Genomic DNA, 20,890 nt, shown 5'->3' with positions numbered 1-20,890 from the left:
TGCTTCTGACTCCATATGAGGAGGTGGCGGGCGAGTTGCGACATACGGCGGGAGCGTAGACCACCTTGATGGTTGATGTACGCTACAGTGGCGGTATTGTCTGAACGGACTAGTACGTGTTGGTTCTTGAGCACGGCCCGGAAGCGGCGCAGAGAAAGACGTACGGCCAGCAACTCGAGGCAATTGATGTGCCAGAGGCGGCGGGGTCCTGTCCAGGAGCCCGCGGCAGCACGTCCATTGCACATGGCACCCCAGCCCGTGGAGGAGTTATCTGTCGTTACAACAACATGCCGCGAAGCTCGTTCCAGGGGCACTCCGGCCCATAGAAAACTGAGGTCCGACCACGGGGTGAAGGTCTGACGGCAGGACGGAGTAACAGTTACTCGGAAGGTGCCGTGTTGCCATGCCCACCTCGGGACTCGATCGCGAAGCCAAAGCTGAAGCGGTCTCATATGAAGCAATCCGAGCGGTGTTGCCACGGCTGCAGATGCCATATGCCCCAGGAGCCTCTGAAAGAGTTTCAGTGGAACCGCACTCTTGCCCTTGAACTGTCTCAGGCAAGTCAGCAGTGACTGCGCGCGCTCGCTCGTAAGCTGCGCGGACATGGCGACCGAGTCGATGTCCATACCGAGAAAAGAGATCCTCTGCACGGGGCAAAGTTTGCTCTTTTCCCAGTTGACCCGAAGGCCCAGACGAGCTAGGTGCCGGAGCACTAGGTCCCTGTGTTCGCATACCTGGTCTCGAGAGTGAGCTAGGATCAGCCAGTCGTCGATGTAGTTCAGGATACGAACCCCGTGTTCCCGAAGGGGAACAAGGGCTGCCTCGACGACCTTCGTGAAGACGCGAGGAGACAGGGCTAGCCCGAAAGGGAGAACCGCGTACTGGTATGCCTGCCCCTCGAAGGCAAACCGAAGGAACGGTCTGTGTCGAGGGAGAATGGAGACATGAAAGTAGGCGTCCTTCAGGTCGATTGCTGCAAACCAATCCTGGGGCCGCACACATCCGAGAATGTGTTTGGCAGTGAGCATCTTGAACGGCAGCCTGTGAAGGGAACGGTTCAGCACACGCAGGTCCAGGATTGGTCGTAACCCACCGGTTTTCTTGGGGACAATGAAGTACGGGCTGTAGAAGCCGGTCCTCATCTCGGCCGGAGGGACGGTCTCGATCGCACCCTTCGCCAGCAGGGTGGCGATCTCTGCTCTCATGATAGGGGCGTTGCCACCGACCAAAGTGGAGCGGACTCCCCTGAAGCGGGGAGGAGACCGCGCGAACTGAATCGCGTAGCCGAGCCTGATCGTCCGTGCGACCCAGCGGGACAGGAGGGGGAGCTCTAGCCAGGCTCCCAAAAACTGTACCAGCGGGGTCATACGGACCACAGACTTCCCACCGATGGTGCAGCAGGGCGGAATGACTGGCCCGGACGTGGACGGCATAGCGGCCCGGTGTGGGGGCACAGTCATTAACCGCGCCCTGACAGAGGAGACCAGGGAAGGAAGAACGTTCCACGGGGGTCTGCTCTGCCAGGGGGCTGGCGACAGAGGCGGAAGGGAGCGGCACGGTCCGGGGACGGCGCGCACTGCCAGCCGGCTCTGGGACAGAGGGGGACGAGGGGTGCACGGCTCGGAGGCGGCGCACCGTGTCGTCCGAGAACTCTGTGTGCTCAGGTATGGGAATGTTACTTCTTTCTTTAACCACATTAGGGTGCTGCCCACCCGTGGGTGAGCAGCGGGGAGTGGAGAACAAAAGATTCTCCCCCGGCCCTCCACCGGGGGAAGGAGTGGTCCTGCTACCATCTCCTGAGAAGTAATTTTCAGCATCCCTGAGCAGCCCGTCTCAGGAGCGCCGCTTGGCCCGGCGTTTAGCGGGGGGCGGGGCTGGAAAGGGCTGGGGCGCCTTCTTACGGCTTCCTCCGCGACCGGGCCTGGGTGGAGGCTGCTGCTTGGGCCGGGCGGGAGGGGCGGGAGCCGCAGGAGGGCGCCCTCGGCGGCGAACAGACTGAGGGATCTGCCCGGTCGGCTGGGTGGAGGCAGCAGCGGGCCGTCGGGGCAGAATGTGCCTAATGGCCTCAGTCTGTTTCTGGGCGGTGGAGAACTGTTGGGCGAAATCCTCCACCGCACCGCCGAATAGGCCGGCCTGGGACATGGGGGAGTCGAGCAGGCGAGAGCGCTCAGCGTCCCGCATGTCAGCCAGGTTCAGGCCTGAACGCTCGCGGGTTGCAACACTGGAGAAGGTGCTGCGGGGCACGGACACATAGTCGGCGCTTTGTTCCACACAGTCACCCTCAGATCACCCTGGCCACCAGCCGAAGTAGAGCCTCTCGAGGAGGCGCTAGATCGGGGTGTGGATGAGGGGACTCTCACTCTTGCGAGATCCTTGAGTCTCGATCTAAGTGTTGCGATGGTCATGTTCCCACAGAAAGAACATGACTCATCCACGAGCGCTGCTTTAGCGTGATCAAAGCCCAAACACACCAAGCAGCGCTCGTGCCCATCAGAGTCAGACACCAGTCGACCGCAACCAGAAGTGCACGGGCGAGGCATCTTTAAAAAGACGTGCCGCGTGCAAGCTCTTTTTGTGAGAGAAACTCAGTGCTGAAGCGCCCGCGGAGAACACACTCGCTGGCAAACCACGCTCAGATAAGCAGGAAGTGTGCACTCGCCGGGAGATCGCCGTCACACCAACACTGGAGAGTTGCTCGTCTCGTAAGAAGCTGACAATCAGAGATAGCTTAAGGAGTGAAGAATTACACTTGGCTCCGAAGCGAAAACATATCTGCCTGTTGCTGGCGTCCTCCTTTTATACCCACGAGGTGGGGCGGAGTTACGTCATGCAAATTCCGCAGACCCATGGCATTTCTTTGCCATTGGCTCGTTTTGTAATACTCGAAGTTGATAGGCTTTCTAAGCGAAACCCCATTCGTCGTCATCCGACGTAACTCGGAGTGACAACGAAAGGGAACTTAGGCTACCCACAATTCTCGGCTAGATCCATAGCTCCTCGAAATGAAAATAAACCAGCACATGTTCTATGGTAAATGTCCCAGGATTATTCCTCACACTCACAGCCTCGCAAGACGAAATTAATCTGATGATTAAATTTGTTGTGTTATCTGTATTTATGAGGGGTGTTGACACGTTTGCATGTGTCGCTTTAAATCATTTGCATCTGAATAGCGCGCGCTCTCCATGGGCGTGTCACATTAGCAGAATAATGAGCTGAGAGAACGATAATGAGATCGGCTGACACCCCTCTTTTTTTATAGATTACATAAACAGAGAATATTTATTTTAGTTTTGAATTAGATATTTTAAAAGTAAAAACTTAAATGATTATAAAGATATATTGCTCATGCTTGGGTGAATAGTATTCGCTGAGTTTTGTTTAAGTTTAGAGACGTGCTCCAGAAAAAAGGTTAACGGAGATGGAGAGACAGAACGCACACCCTGTTTATTTTCTTTATTTTACAAAAGCACAATGTTTTATTTCGATTGTAAGTGGACACATAAAAAAATAGACATTCAACAGTTTATTTTTTTATTTTTCTTAAGTCTCTATGACCAAAAATGACAGAGTATTTTAAGTCTATTTTCCTGTTATGTGTAAAAAATCGAGCAAAACGCGCCGGCGCGTTTGTCGACCCCAGAGGGTTAACTAGCGATAACATGCGGTGATGATGCTTCTTATGTCCATTTCGGAGAGCCAGAGGGCAAATATTTAAACCGACAGCTGAGGCATTTAAGTGGCACCGAAATGAGGCACTGAAATCTGCGTTTTGATTCGGCCCAGGTTATTTGGGTACCGGTTACATATTAGTACCAGGTTTCGGTACCCAACCCTAGGCGTGACCTTGGAGTAGTCTTTGGTAGAGGAGGTGGGAGAGGGAGGCGGGGTAGGATCAACTGAGATCTAAGAGACTTGGAGCTGGATGGGACCAGTGGAGATAAAGAAGGCTTGGAGCTGGACGGGACTAGCAGGGACAGGAGACCACAGGGAATAACTTTTTCCACTTCCTCGCATTATAATTCAAATACTTTAATTATTATAATTTAAATATTTTTGATAAAATTACAGTAGAAGCTGTATTTCCCACGCAATCTTCAACTGCACTGACTGAAAGTTACTTTTGTATAAAGCAAATCTAGTGTCTGTTTGCACATTATTTACTTTTAAGGACTCCCTCATTCATTCCGGACAGAACTGGACATTTCTAGTTATTTTTGAAATGTTGCTTTGTGTTTTCTTTTTCTAGTATGGAGAGAGTGAGGTGACACACTTCAAGCACACTTTCCCATTGAGCTTTCAGCACCCCTTACTTCAAGTTAATTTTATGAAGTATACTTAAGTATACTTTTATGTTCAAGTATATTTTTAAGTATACTTTATGTAGTAAGTTAACTAATATCAATGTGTACTTGTAGTAAACTTGTAAGTGTACTATTCCAATACTGCTTGGGACTAAATTGGCCCACTTTTAGTATATAAAAGTGTATGTTTAAGTGTACTATAACTGTGACAGTAGTAAACTAAGTACACAACAATGTTTCTCATTTGTAATGCATCTGTACTACAAGTGAACTTATAAGTATACTAGAAGTTTACTATTTTAGATTTTTTTTTAGTTTATGAAAGTACACACTGAAGTGTACTCTCAGTAAACTACTAGTTTGGTAGTTTATACTGCAAGTATACTTGTAAATTTTCTTTAAGTGAACATAACATTATACTTATAGTTTACTATTTATATATTATTTTTGCACTTGCAGTATACTACTATGTTCAAATGTAGATATTATTTTTTATACTTGAAAAATACCATTAACTGTACTTTAATTTTAAAAACATTTTATTAGCTTCATGCATACTTTTTTATCAACAATTGAATTTCGGTAAGTTTCATAAAGAAAGGCAACATTTTAAACCCAGCCCAAAGCTTCACAGTCGTTTTCTCTTCATGGGTTCAACATTTCAATTGGTAACATTTAGCAATTTTGATTTACATGCTGTTTAATGTTTGATGATCACGTTATTTTACATTTGCATTAGCAATCGTCTATCACTTGTTTCAGCTTCTTCTTCTCCTGTATTTTGATCTGGAGATTCTGTACTAGAAGATGTGTCATAGCGCCCCCTACCGTATAACAGTGAAAACTATGTAAAAAAGTATATTTACTCGATCAAAAGAGTTAACTCAACTAAAAGCCAAGTATACTTTGAATACTTAATTATACTTTTAAGTATATCTCGATCAAAAGATTGAGTACAAGTATAGGCCAAATGTACTTGGACTTTTCTCTCAGTATCAGTCAAGCACACTTAAGTGTAATTTTAAGTATATTTCTGAGAAGTACATAAAGTATATTTCTGAGAAGTATATAAAATGTAGACTGAAAGTATATTTTCTTATTTTTAGTTTAAAAGAAGTATACTAATAGAACACTTGAATAAACTTCTTTTTTGTATGGGACAAGATGGAAAGAATGGAAAAATGGAAAAGAAAGGCCGTAGGTGGAAAAAAGGGGGTCCAGTTAGGGTGGCTCTGGAGAATGTCCTCTGCTCCAGCTGAAATAAGATCAGGAGCTCTGATATAACCACAGTTATCTGTTTCTTTCCATTCATACAGTTTGAATGAATCTGAAGATCAATGTTCAGTGCATTGTGCAGTACTAAAGGTAATAGGCTGCTGGGTGAGAAAGGGCAAACTTGAAACACATCAGTGCTGAAAAGACCACTTAAGACCAGAATGAGCTTCAATGCTGATTCAGGGTGTTTTGGTGCTTGTCTAGCTGTTTGTAAATTATTTTTGGATCTCTAAATACTTTGTATATCTTTTGATGTTGATTTGAATAGGTAACAGATACAATTCTTCATATTGAGAATTTTAATGAATAGGAAAAGTGTAAAATTAAGTGATCTAAATGAACAACACACTTTCACGTGCTATCCCATTTTCATATGGTTAGAAACAAATTCGACCTCATGAAGGTAAAAATGCCCCCTAATATCATCAGAAGTAAATATCACAACAAAAAAGTTTTGACATTGGTTTAATGTCTTCTCCTTTCTCACTTTTAGTCTTACTTTTTTTTCTTCCTTCCTTCCAACTAGGTGAACGTGATTTCACCAAGGAATCTTGACATAAACTGTAAACTTCCCTCAAACCTGATTGGTACAACATGTAGTAAAACATGTTCATTGGTACAGCACCATGTACAACATGTTCCTGGATCATATTTGTTGATCCTGAAACAACATTCCAATCAACCAATCCGGTTTGTGGGAAGTTTACAGTTTAGGTCAAGTTTAGGTTTACAACAAGGATTAATTGCTTCTACATCAGTGTTATTCATCTATCATTTCGCTCTGATTTTAGGGATAAGTTATTGGTAGGGTTAGCTTTAGGGGTAGGTATAGAGATAGGGTTAGGACTAAATTTGCATCCTGAGTAAACATTTACCCTTTCTACTCAAATTGTGCTGGTGCTGGTGCTTATGCTGGTACTGAACTTGGGAAGCTATAAACCTCTCTGAATGATGACATGACACAAATATGTTACTAAACAAGCTTCCCATATACAAACATAACGCATTGTTTACTCTCGATTTTAAGAATACATTTGAACTTTGAAATTAATTTGACTCTGCATAAGAGAGTAGGAGACTTGCAGCCCCTGTCAGTAGCCTCTTCCTGCTTAGACATTTCTCCAGGAGATGTCAGAGCTATTCTGCACCCCAGACCGGGCTATATTTCAAAAGTTCCTTCTATGGTTCCTTCTGGTTCTCACCTGCTATGTCCGGTCTGTGCTCTGAGGATCTATGTACACAGCTTAGGCCAGTGGCGTAAATCCTCTCAGCTTCAGGTCTGCTTTGGGGGCCACAATAGAGGGAACGTATCTCACATTAGATCACTGATACGATCTCCCTCTCCTATAGGGTGCACGGAATGGCTTCGCCTCTAGGGGTTAGGGCGCACTCCACTAGGACTCATTAGAGATGCATCCTTACAAAATGTTTGTGCTGTAGCAGGATGGTCGGCAGGTTTTATAGTCTGGACGCAGATTCAACCCCAGAGTCTCAAGTCCTTAAGGGTTGATCTGGGACTTAGCCTGCAATCAACAACTGCCTCTGCAGATACATAGCCTTGTTGGGCAGGCACTATCCTGAGGCACTGTCACTGAGATATTTTGTTTGCCATTTGGGGAAACCACACTAGCAGCAGAATTTTGTTGGTGGAAAGGGGACATGGGGTACCTCAGGCATCTGTCCTGGATCCCCTTTCTTTTTCCCTTACTTTACAGCTACAGTAGCTGCTTTCAGACATTCAAATATGTAAATTTCCAGATTCCGGTAAATGCACCATATGCAATGTGTATACACAAGCATTGGCCCATTCACAAAAATACCATTCACACAACAACAGCAAAAAAAAAAACTGTAAACTCTGTGGTGTAAATCATTGGAAATCACCTTTAAACACAGCACTTTTTCTTTGAGAAGAGCTTTAGTTTCTGTTTAATCTGACAATGTCTTTTTTGACTTAAAAGTGACAGGCATAAGGAGCCTTTAAAAATGCAAGATGCCAAGAAACTGTATCTTTAGTGAGGAAGGGACTCAAGACGTGTTTTTAAAAATGTGTGCTCACCTATGAGAAGTGGTGCAATGGTCAAATTTACTATTAATTTTTCAGAAACAACAGTATATTTGAAAGCCTGAATTGTACATGAAAGCGTAGTCCCTGCACATTAATAAAAAAATGATAAGACCTGTATCAGCTCTCTCCAAAGAAAGGATAACAGTACAGCAGGTAACTATAGACAGAATACATGTACCCAGAGATACTCAGCATTCAACATGTCCTTGCCTGTCATGTCACATTAGACTAGAACACTAGGTGATTCTCTGTCTTACCAGTGTACTCCAGGTGGGTCTGTCTGAAAATCCTGTTCTGCACCAAAGAAGAAAACTCTGGGCTCAATGTCAACTGCAAAACAGAGAGGGACAATCACTCACTCACATATCAATCACTCACTCACCAGGGGTTTCCAATTTTTAGATGTCACTCACTCACATATAGTCTAAACCAGGGGTTTCCAATTTTTAGATGCAATAGACCCCTAATATGATCATCCTTTTGTGAGGGACCCCATTCTAAAAAAGGGGGTTTATAAACTGAAAATATAATAAATCTCATCTCAATCTCATCTATTTTAATTAGGGCTGTCAACGTTAACGCATTATTGCATGCAATTAATTCAAAATTCTTAACGCATTAAAATGATTTAACACAAATAACACAAATAAATTACTGAAGCGCGTGAAATTCTAACCCTTTAATCCAATTCCGCTTCTCTGTTTGTGATCAGATAATTTTAAGCCGCTAAAATCTAGGAACATTTTCAGCCCAATGATTCAGTGAGCGAATTCTTTCAAACAACCAGTCCAAAACAAAGCTAATGTAAAGAAAACTAGGCTTATTACATCAGAGATGGCAGAGAGAACAGTGACTCACATTTCCAGCTTTCAGTTAATTATTCATTAGCTTTAAAAAAAGAGCTTGTCATTGTTACTGAAGAGCGCGATTCCTCACAGATCGTGCTGTGCGAAATACACTCAGTGTAGTGTGTTGCATTGCTCTGGTCTCATCTGCTTGCATCACCAATAAAGCGAGTTTTGTCTTTTTATAGCCTTTATGGCATTAAGTCAAGTTAAAGGTTTTTTTCTTTTTTTTCTTTTTTTTACAATGATTTAATGATTATCGTATATAGTGTTGTGTATTGTACATCAACGTGTATACTGATACTTTGATCTTTTATTAATTAGTCTGATAAGCCATGTTAAGCATTTTCTTTAAAACAGTAGTATTCCAGCACAGCGTTACACAAACCTAACAACCGAAATGTAATTGTTACAATGGTGGTTTCAGCAGAGACTAAACAGGATCTAAGTGCAGCAGTCTTTATTTACAAATAAACTCAAATCTTTACCAAACGAATTCTCAGGATCAGGAACAAGAACAAGATCGGGAACAAAACAACCAATAAAATGCAATGTTAAGAACTGACAAAGAACAAGACATAACACAGCGTTTAAATAGACAGAGCAAATTAACAAGACACACCTGAGCTGAACTGAACTAACAATCAATCAGAAACTATAGAAATAAACAGGCAGGGGGCGGAGAAAGACAGAACTGAACTAATAGACAGATTAACCAAACACAGACAAGAACAGAAATCAACAGTTCAGGGTGCCAGGGTGAATCCGACGGTTCAGGAGGCCAGGGAGGATCCGAAAAATCAGGATGCCAGGGCAGATCCGAAAGTTCAGGAGGCCAGGGAGGATCTGACAGTTCAGGAGGCCAGGGAGGATCCGACAGTTCAGGAGGCAAGGGCGGATCCGATAATTCAGGAGGCCAGGGTGGATCCGTCAGTCCAGGAGGCCAGGGAGGATCCGACAGTTCAGGAGGCCAGGGAGGATCCGACAGTTCAGGAGGCCAGGGCGGATCTGACAGTTCAGGAGACCAGGGCGGATCCGACAGTTCAGGAGGCCAGGGCTGACCCGACAGTTCAGGAGGCCAGGGAGGATCTGACAGTTCAGGAGGCCAGGGCGGACCCGACAGTTCAGGAGGCCAGGGAGGATCTGACAGTTCAGGAGACCAGGGCGGATCTGACAGTTCAGGAGACCAGGGCGGATCCGACAGTTCAGGAGGCCAGGGCGGATCAGACAATTCAGGAGGGCAGGGCGGATCAGACAGTTCAGGAGGCCAGGGAGGATCCGACAGTTCAGGAGGGACCAGGGAGGATCCGACAGTTCAGGAGGGACCAGGGAGGATCCGACAGTTCATGAGGCCAGGGAGTATCGGCCTTTGTGGCCTTACCATGGGAGCCAGCCTTGATCACTATGGCCAGGGACGTATTACAATTTCTTGGGAGGAGCTCTTGGGTTATTAAAGCTGCAGTCGGCAAGTCTGGCAGATCGAGTGGACTTAGGCAAAAATTGTTATGTTTACAACTCTCATGTCCCTCCCCCACTATCAACGAATACCCTCCCACCGAGTTCGTGCTCGTCAGTGCGTGTGCAACAGATTTTCTCTGAACGCGTCCGTCTCATCAGCATCCATCAACACCATGGAGTATTTGGAGCTAGTCAGATAGCACATACAATAACAGTAGCTTTACTACTGTTCTTACTCTCGTAAGAAAGGTAGAGTAGCATTGATTCTTCCAAAAAGCCGAACTTTATCCCTTCATCTGGATATGTTTATCCACTTAACGTTACGTTCACACGGATTTCAGTGCAAACAAAGCTAACGAACCCTCCCAACAAGTGCTAACGTTAGTTATCCATACCAACACATTTGGGCAAACATACTTAGATTACTAACATAACACTAAGAAATAAAGTAACTGGTTGATAAAGCACAATTACCTGTCGAGAAGAAATGTTGCAAGCTCTGCATCCAGCTTGAACCCAATTAAATCACGTAAATCTCTCCACCTTTCAAATGCCGATCCTGGTTTATTTATGGGCACGGTCACTTTCTTTCTTTTCAGCAGGTGTTCTCTTTTCCTGTGTTGTTTTTGATCCCCTAGCTCTTGAGGTTAACCGAGGAATTGGAATCTTTTCCCCCATCACTCTTCATTACTGCACGAACTTCAGGCGTGTGAATGTGATTGTAACGTGCGCGAAGGGTGGCGTGTGCACGACCTGTGATTGACAATCAGATCTCACACCCCCCTGCGCTGATTGGACCCGATGATCTGGGAGCGGTGGATTTTTGCAAAACAATTAACACGCTCCAGGAGGAGTTAGAAGCTCGTTTTTTTTTTTCTAAAACCACTTTATTTATGTTGTTCTGTCGGATTATAGTGTCGATTTCACTGAATATGATCAAAAAAATGTTGCCGACGGCAGCTTTAACTGGATTGGGTTCATGGGCTGGAGGAGTGGGCTCTGGGCTGAACTCAGGAGCAGTCACAGAGTAGTCACAGCACTCTGGTCAGGGGCTGGAGCCGTCACTGGACACTGATCAGGGACAGGCGGGGCGATGGCTTCTTACACCTCACCTACTGTGTAAGACGAACCACTTAGCCACAGGAAATCCTTGATGTACCGCTGCAGGGAAAAGTGGTTGTTGCAACCACCTCACATCTAACATAAAGTGACAGCAGCATAATATACTTGTCTGTGTCATTAATGTTAATCAATCAGCAAAAGACAACTGCTCATGACCGAATAACTTTTTTAGCTTTAATAAGAATCCGTGTATTTAATTCAGTGTTATTTTTACATTATTTAATTTCTTACTTTAATACCTAAAAAAACATAAATCACAGTTTATTTCATTTGAAGCCTTTATTATATTGTATTTTTCCTGTTGTTTGTAATTATCATCTTTGAGTTTCAATGCATGCTTGACACTTTTTTGGCACAAATGACCTTCATTGTCTTGTCCAAGATCTTGAGAAACACATATTCAGTTAAATGTGTCAGACATCTTAAATGGTAGTGTACTGTATGTCATAGCAGCTAACGATTTTAAAGTATGTGTGTGTTTGTTTAAGAGTGTAAAAGAGAATGTGTACGTGTACCAGTGTTAATTTTGTCAGCAAATTTTGATTTAGTTTTAGTCTTAGTCTTTTGACTAAAATGCCATTTAGTTTTAGTCATATTTTAGTCATCTGAATTGTTTTAGTTTTAGTCTAGTTTTAGTCAACGAAATACAATAACATTTTAGTCGACTAAATCTACAGTAGATTTAGTCGACTAAAATATAATGGGTTTAGTTCAATTGTAATGCATTAATTTAGAATTTCTCTAAAATTTCCAAACCCATATACTCCCGGAGAAAACATCTATTAACCTATTAATATGAATGATTTTTAAGTTTGAACATGCAATACAGATACAGATTTAACTGCTGTTACTTAAAAAATATCTTAAAATGAAATAAAACCACTTTTCCTAAAGTACAACACAGTCTTCTTTACAATGAATGATATATTCATTCCTTATAACTACTTACACATCATTCTTTATTCTTTCAAGCAGACATATTTATTTGTATGAATTAAATATAATTAATCCTTATTAAAGCTATTAACAAACAGTGAATGCTTTTCTCTTTTTCTTTTGTTGCTTGATCAAAATTAAGGACACGGACCGCATTAGGTTTATTCCCAGATAGCAGACCAACATTGAATCTACATTGAATCAATGCTAATGCATTAACCAAAAGATCATTGAATCAATGTTGAAATTTAACATTGATTTTTCATCAGGTTTGCACCCTGAAATAATGTTATTTCAACGATGAAAAATCAACCAATATGGTCATAAAATCAATATTATTTCAACCATAATTAAATCAGTTATTTAACATTGAATCAACATAGAAACAATATAAAATCAATCTTGCTTTATGTACAGCGAGATGCTAGTTTATTAGGCTTGTATGTAGGGTCTGGACCAATCAGACACACACTAATTATTCATATTCACTATATTTAATGAATATAAAGGTCTATGAAACTCTCCCCCAAAACTAACCTCACAAATGAAGTTACTTTGTCAGCCGGGTGTCCGGTTACAGAACACTTTAAGACTGATAACAGACTTTACGACCTCAAAGGAATGTGGCCACATGCGCCACATGCTTAAGAGAGAGAGACCATCTTTAATTAAATAAACTTTGCGGTGTTACTCTGATCTATGAAGGAACATGCCTCACAGAAACTGTGATGATTTACTGTCTCGTGTACTATTAGGTATAACAACATGGTATGTTTGATTGGGGTGTATGTGGTTGAACAACCACCCAACGGTCAATATAACCTCACCTGTATCATGCTTCCTAGCAAATTAATCCTCATTTAATGACACACACTTTGATGTACATCACCTTCTCTTAGAATGCAATGTGAATTTGTTATGTCTATTTGAGCTTGAATGAACAGTCTAAGCATGCTGGGGACAAAGACCATAAATCAACTAAGAGCCGCTTCCCCTCTCGGACATGTCACCTTACTCATAGGTCCATTCAAACCTTAGGGGTTGGTTCTTTTCTCAGGGTATATCAGAGGCAGGCAACAGTGACCGCCCTCTCTTAGTTTTTTCATCCAGCCGCAACACTGTTCTGGTGAGACTGGGGAGCCCCCTCCCCCTCCACGGGGGCTCCAGGGCCCAGCAGGCCTCGATTCCAACCAGATCCGGCCTCATGGAAAAGAGAGAAGACTCTCTCACAAAGAACCAAGGACAATCTCAGGAGTTTTGGAACAAAGACTCCAACCAACAAAGACTCCAACCAACAACGACTCCAATCACCCATCCTTCCGACTTCCTCACTTCTCCTGGGTGCTCGGCGTGGCCTCAACAGAGTCCCAGGCCTTCACCAAACCAGTCATGCGTTCCTGGAGAAAGAGAACGCTCAACCAACTTCCACTTGACACTGCCGGAACCATCAACGACTCCAATTTTCAACAACTTCGAGAATTGTTCCCATTACAAATGCAAGTATTCAATTCAATGAATGTGAAAATGAAATTCTGATGGTTCTTCTCATAGACCCTCTTCCGGTTTCCAATTTCATCCTATCACTAACCTATTTATGTATTCATGTGTGTATGTTGTTTAGTTTATTTATATTCATATAAATATCTATATTTAGTTAATAAAACTTGTACATAATATGTATTTGGTTCTGTTTTGTTTGCAATACAAGTCACTTTACGATCACGGTTTTTGCTACTGGCTCAAAGTACTGTACAGGCGAAGAAATAATTATTCTTCGGTGGCCATGGAAGATACGCTTTATTAGAATAAATTAATAATCAAAATAGTTCGTTGGAAGAACTGATTAATTGATTGTAATATTAATTCAGCCACATCAAGTTAATCCAATTAACTGACCCAAATATTTATAATTAATAATAACAAGATATTATTGATTATTAATATTTCCAAAAAGCTGAGTTCCTTACATGCTTGAATTTTTAAATGACTCCTTTCAGACAGAGACCATTAAATATGTTTTTTAATCAAAATGTCATTACATCCTTCAGTTTACAAGCAAATGTATTAATTTATGGCCCCACAACGGAACAGGAAATATCACATTCAGAAAAAAACAAGGCATTTTGTGACAAAGACAAAAACAGCGAAGTAGCCTACTAGGCCTACGGTAAGAGATAATGAAACATTAATCTGATAAATAGTTCAAGTTCAATTTTATTTATGTATTACAACAGACCAAATTGCTTTACAGAAGAACATTAAAAGATATAGCATGCATTAAAAAATAAAACAAGATATAACAAGCATTATAAAAATGCTATTTATAGTTAGCCAATATTGGAATACAAAAATGATATTTGCCGTCGTCTCCCATTCGCGTGATGAGCTCCCGCTTCTTTGCGCCTTTTTTGACTCAGGCAAATTCTACGTTCACCCTAGAATGAAAATTAACAATTTACCCACTGTTGGTTTTAACCGCGATGACGTTTGGTAAAAGACAAATTGAAATTCAATGTATTATTAGGGAAAATCATGGTCGTTGGTTTGTGCACGGCGCGCGATCATGTGACTAATAACATCGCAGTTTATACCGACTCAGGAAAAGCAAACAAGTTGTAAAAAATATAGATAAATAAAAATGAGAAATGAAATTGAGATTGAGATTTAAGATTAACTTACCTCAAAAAAACACTCTGTCGTTGCCCGAATGCTTTGTCTGTCTGTCTGTTTCGCGCTTGATATGCCGCGCTTTCTGATTGGCTGTTGGCAACCAATGTTAGGATTGTCTAGGCAACCAGTGGAGAAATTTAAGCTGACCAAAAATCAACATTGATTCAATGTTTGTCTTTTCAACACTGAAAAACATTGAATTATCAACATTGATTCAATGTTTGTCTTTTCAACACTGAAAAACATTGAATTATCAATATTGATTCAATATTATTTTAACATTGAATTTTCAACATTGTTCCAATATTATTTTAGCATTGATTTTTCAACATTGATCCAATATTATTTAGCACTGAATTTTCAACCTCAACCAAAATGATGATTCTGGTGGAATTTCAACATTTAATCAATGTCACCTTGCTATCTGGGTTGCCACTGTCACTTTAAGACGTCGGATCATGTCCAATGACATGCGGATACAATTGCACTGATGCACATCCGACACACTCACATTTTAAGACATAACCAGCATAGTTTACATGAATACTCTCCAAAAAGGACATTTAGACATACTGTTGTGTATTTCTCCATTCAGACACGAAAGAGAGCTCAATTCAGTAGCCTACTCGCGCGCTGTAGGTGTATTGTGCATGACTGCACGCTTCGGGTTAGGTGTGTGCGCAAAGAAAACCGCACCGAATAGAGCTCTTTTTTGCATCGTCACTCTTATTCAGAGATCTATATGTCTGCTCTACTCATTCTCCCAGACGTTCACATTTTTTAACGTTTTATGACCGCGGGGTAGATCACGTTACAGTAGCCTACAAATGTGCGCATCTACCACACACGCAGGACATCAGTTCTGACGGATCGCTTCCCAAATCGTCACTATCTAACATTTTCGTCTAGTTTTTATTCGTTGACGAAAATGTCAATAGATTTTCGTCAACGAAATTAACACTGACGTGTACGTGCTATTTATTTACAATAAATGAGGGTCTTTCATTTCCCAATAAGCATACAGAGGGACACCTGAGAGGGCTAAAAAAAAAGAACTTGTCGGGGTGGGGACTAGTCACACCCCTTGTCCATAAACTCACATACATACATTAATACACGAAAATATGTACATGCACTTAAACAAACAGCCTTAAAACTAGGGCTATGATGGCCTTCCCAGCTAATGTAACAAGAAAACCATAGACTGGACCACTCCTGTAAATAAAAATGTGATCTGAAAAAAGGTACAGAAGTACACGCAGGGAGTCCTGCACTTCAAACATATATTTGTAGCCACAACATATTTTGTGGTGGGGCTTTTCTAGTTATTAACTGTAAAAACAGCACTGTTTACCCTGTATGTAACACTGCCAATATTTGTCCAATAGTAATACAGTCTCTCTTGGAAAAGGTGAGCCCAGCATATTATTGTCACTGCTGTTAAAATGCTGTCACAGCACAGGATCACAAGTTTAAACCTTGGCAGATTAAACCAAGATGGATCAAACCAACTGTATCCAACCAGAAAGTGTAGGAGAACTCAAAGAAAATTCATCACATATGAGTCACCTTACTGGAAATAAAGAGCCTCACTGAGCACCCTAACAGTCTCATTCCTGACTTACCACTCGCTATTACTGTTTCTTGTGTTGCTTACTGGAAAAGCCCTCATTATTTTACCAAAAGATGATCAGCATCTTTAAAGTTTATAAAGTTAGTGTAGCGACTTATAGGATGAAAATAATTCAAATGTTTTTGGAAAAAGTTGTAAAACACTGTTAAATGGTAGTTCACTGAATAATGGCGCTTTTCCACTGCATGGTATGGCTCGGTACGGCTCAGTAAGGTTCGGCTCGGCGCGGCACGGTTTGGCTCGCTTCGCTTTTCCACTGCGTGGTACGACTCGGCGCGGTGCGGCACGGCTCGGTTCGATTTAGCTTTGGGTTGCCCTATAAGTCCAAAACTGCCAAGATGAACACAGCCTTAGGAAAAGAGCCCATTGCGAATGCATGATGTTTTTTCAATCAAAACATTTTTTTGGCATAACTAGCAGTGGCATTTCTGGCTCTTGATTTCTAGTAGTACAAAATCAATAAGATGCCCTGCACAACACAAGGGAACATACAAACATCCCTATTTTCATTTCAAGCAAAAATGCACTGAAACCGTCCACACCAAATGGCCTTATTATGGCAGATAACTCAGGTGAACTAAAAGTATAGCAAATCTACTTTGCAATTAATGTGATTTCAAAGCGCAAAACACATTCCTCATGCAGTTTCCAGGATAAAGGGCAGCTCCCTTTGCCAAGCTTTTCCAATCTACATTTACCTGAAAATCTCAAGCTTATTGCTTAGCTTCACGCATCATATCAGGCCTGAAAACACTTTTAGTACACACACAAAGAAAAGAATGACATGTGAGGATCACCTACATAGTATTGTCTTGTCTTAACTGCTGTGTAACTGGCTGAGCTGAGATTATAATGTGATGCTATTCATAAAAAATATAAAAGTAAAACAAGATTGAAGTATATAGGCAACTGCACTAGTTAACCACCACAAGGTAGTTGTTTGAAACTGTCTGAACATGCTCAGTGTATGTTGCTTCAGATGAGCCGCTGAATGGATCAATGCTAATGGTGTCAGGCAGTATGTATTAACACTTAGCTAATGTTAAACAGGATGCAAATCTTTGTGTCATACAGACCCAAGCTTGAATCTTGATGTTCACTGTGTAATGTCCAACCCAGGAACATTGGGAAAATGAGCTTGAGGCAACATTTCTGCAAAATGATATTACATAGCTCATTGTTCTTGTGCGTTTCACAACACTTTTAAAGTAAAATGTCCAGTGAGTGGCGCTAGTAGCATTTTTATCCAAGTTTTATCCAAAACAATTGTAAGTGAATCTTGCAATTGTTTTATTATTTTTTGTTGTTGTACAGTTCAGAAATTAAATGTCCGGGAAGTGGCGATAAAAGGTTAATGCTCCTTTTAAAATAACATACCACTTACACTAAACACATCATAAACCTAACCGGTTGTGTTAACAAAACAACATAACATGAAATAAAAATGCATGTGCTGACCTAACCATGCCATTTTAGCGTGCTTCTGAGCTTTTGCAGAGCTCAATGCTGTACTAGGTGAGCTACCGGGAAAGTTTTCTACGTCAGAAAAGCCATACATAAGGAGCTGGTTATTTTATGCAGATGTAAAAATGTATTAATTTACAAAGCATGCACTATTTTAAAAGTATTTTAAGGTCATAACATAGTATCATGCAAGGAATAATCGATAATCTGTCCATGTAATCATAATTTGTGCCAAAACTTGTTGGGCTTTTACTGCCACTAATGTTCATTTCAGCTGGAAACTACCATGAATAGTATGCAAATGTACGATTTTGCAAAAATGTAGGTAGAGGAACATTTTCCAGTGAGCCTAGGGTGTTAATGTCACAACTGGTGTTGCCAGCAACAATTGAACATGAAACAAAGCAGCTAAAACTCTTTTCTCTAAAAAAACAACTCCAATTTTGACTATCCTGGATTTTTGTGAGCAAGGAAAAGAGTAAGTGAGGAGAGAGATTTATTATGAAAGGGACAATGGCTGCACCCCATGTGAGCAGTGCAGGCAAACAGATCAGTTCTGATAGCAAGGTGATGTCATGCGGAGAGGGACCAGACATATGTTCTCTCATTTCACCCACACTGAATTAAGAGACTGGCTATGGCACACTTCCAAATCCCTCCTGTCCTGAAATCTATAGCATTCACAGATAGTTAGACGCAGCGTTATAAACCACGATATGGCCTGTTGAGGCATCTGTGACTTTGTTCATATGGACATCTGACAGCTAGGCAGGGTTTGTTTTTTTAGCAGTAGTGTACACCCTTTAATGAGAAACGGTCAGGGGAAAAAATGTAGATGAAACATCTACATGTAAGTGCCTTGTGTGCATTTGCAAGTGTGTTTGTTTTTTCTACTTGTTATTTTGCACTTTTTGTTGGCAAAGATTATTTCAATATATTTATTGTTTTTTGACACAATTTCAGTATCTAAATATTCTTAAGAGTAAAGTTAATTTTCATTTGTAATGGTGTTGGCCTAATTGCCTAATTATTTATGATTATATATTCAGTGGCATAAAATAGTCTTCCTTAAAATTATAATAATAATATTACATATCTCAATTATTTCTGGGACAATATATCGCCCAACAAAAAGTAGTTTTAATGACAGGCCTAGTCAAGCCCCAGCATTGTTCTAGGTACCAAACAAGATGTGCTTCAGCACCGTGGACAGGGGCAAAGCAGGCTGGCCAAGGACACAACATGCACATTAAACCACTCATCACAAATCACAACAGGAAGTCAAGGAGCACCTGGCATCCCACTTGAGTTTGGATTAAGTCGAGGGCATGTTGAATGAGGTCCTCGAACCTTTATAATTAATCTTGCTTTGATCTTATACACAAAACTTGTCCTACCACAACAATGCAACAATAAGACAGATGGAAGGAGGGATCCAGCAGCAGATTTCCATGCATCTAGCTCACAATCTGGACTGGACTAATAATCTGCATTAAATGCCTCTTAATGCATAGGCAAGAAGATAAAGAAATACTTTGAATGGCAAACAATGAGATACAGAAATAAATCAGTACTAATGCACCTTGGAATTTCTAGCAGATAAACTTCTCAAGGCCCGATATAAACACATCAAAAGAATTTTTTAGGTGTAAAAAAAAAAGTTTGAAATATCCGAGCAGCGGTATAACAAACATCCTGAACAAATAATTTTCTCGAAAATTCTCATGTCAAAGAAAGCGGAACCGCAAATCCCACCTACCTATTACGTAATTGCCATGGACCAATGGTAGTTTGAAGGTGTTTACACATTATAACACAGTATTGTAAAAAAAATCTGTCACATGTAAAGGCTTAAAGGTAGGGTAGGTAATTTGTTTTATAAACACTTTTTGTTATACTGGTTGAAACTCATCACATCCTTATAGCAATCAATAATAGAAGTGGTCTTAATAGTAAAACATATATACTGTATATCTTCTGTGGAAGTCACAGGACCAAAAAAATGTTCATCCAATCATTGCATTCACTCCGTATGCAATTATACAATGTCCTACCTGCCTGAACATAAGTATCTCCATACAAGCTTTTACATTTCCTCCTGAACCAAAACAAAGAGATTGTTCTGTGTTTACGCTATGTCGTAACCGTAATTACGAGATTGCAACCCGGAGCTGTTTACGTCCTCAGACTCAAATCTATGAGTTTCTATGTCTACACTATCAATGCCGAAATGAATCTGCAGCAGTCAGGTGGTATAAGTAAAAGCTCTGCAACGTTATGTTACGTTACGTTCATTATTATTCTAATGTTAAGTGGTTTGAGACATGAGGTAATTTCACCTCATCTCTCGAGGTCCTTTGCAGACTCTGCTCTGGTTGTGTGTGTTCATGTGTTTTGAAGGAGGTGTGGTTTTGTAGACGCTCTGAAGGGAGGGCAGGATCTTATGCTTTCAAAGCTAACTTGCTATTGTAAACCTCTATGCAATTGCCTGCCCTAAATTGTTGGGTACAGTGTTTTAACAATGATTACTCTTTAATCAGAACTAGTTTCCTTTCATGTATACCAAATTCTAGCCCATGCATATGGAAACTCTCAAATATCTGATTTAAGTTAAGGGGTTAAAGGTTGACAGCGCAGCTCAGCTAATGTCAATTTTTCTTGTGCACTGCTCCAAGTCCCAGTTCTCCAAAGGGTCCACCTGACTGACAGCTACCCAAAGTGTCTACATGTAAATTAAACATGAATATCAATATAGACTTTACTGGAATTTGCTGTTGGCTGTACACTTAAACCTTTGAAATCATAGACACCCTGTAGTGTTTCCATAATTCAGTGGCTTAGCACTGCTTTGATCTGAGGGTAAGCTGTGGGGAATTTTACAGTAGAGAAATTAATGCAACTAGGGATGCAAGAGCAAAGTACTCCAGTACCAAGATGATGCTAAAATCATTGTTAGTATCGGTAGTACAGACACACCAAAACCTAAAAAACAAAAATGATCTTCTCATGCTTTCCGTCTTTGTTCTGCTGTTTATATTTGATCCATTGCTTTAAAAATGCTAATTCATTTATTAACTTAATAATGCTTAATAGTAATGCTTTAAAGATTTTGATT

The 20,890-nt window shown here is 41.2% G+C and overlaps 1 protein-coding gene across 2 annotated transcripts in view; it reads right to left on the bottom strand.

Moving 5' to 3' along the window:
* Positions 1-20,890, bottom strand: part of hivep3a (HIVEP zinc finger 3a) — a 102,853-nt gene that overhangs the window by 70,014 nt on the left and 11,949 nt on the right. For both annotated transcript variants that reach the window (XM_077200097.1, XM_077200100.1), the window contains exon 2: positions 7,905-7,977. The gene's annotated coding sequence lies outside the window, so the exon portion shown is untranslated. The remainder of the gene's footprint in view (positions 1-7,904; positions 7,978-20,890) is intronic.

Source organism: Siphateles boraxobius, unplaced genomic scaffold, assembly GCF_051911475.1.
Source record: "Siphateles boraxobius isolate OS27281-9 unplaced genomic scaffold, OSU_SipBor_1 43, whole genome shotgun sequence".
NCBI lineage: Eukaryota > Metazoa > Chordata > Actinopteri > Cypriniformes > Leuciscidae > Siphateles > Siphateles boraxobius.
This window is presented reverse-complemented; position numbering and strand designations above follow the sequence as displayed.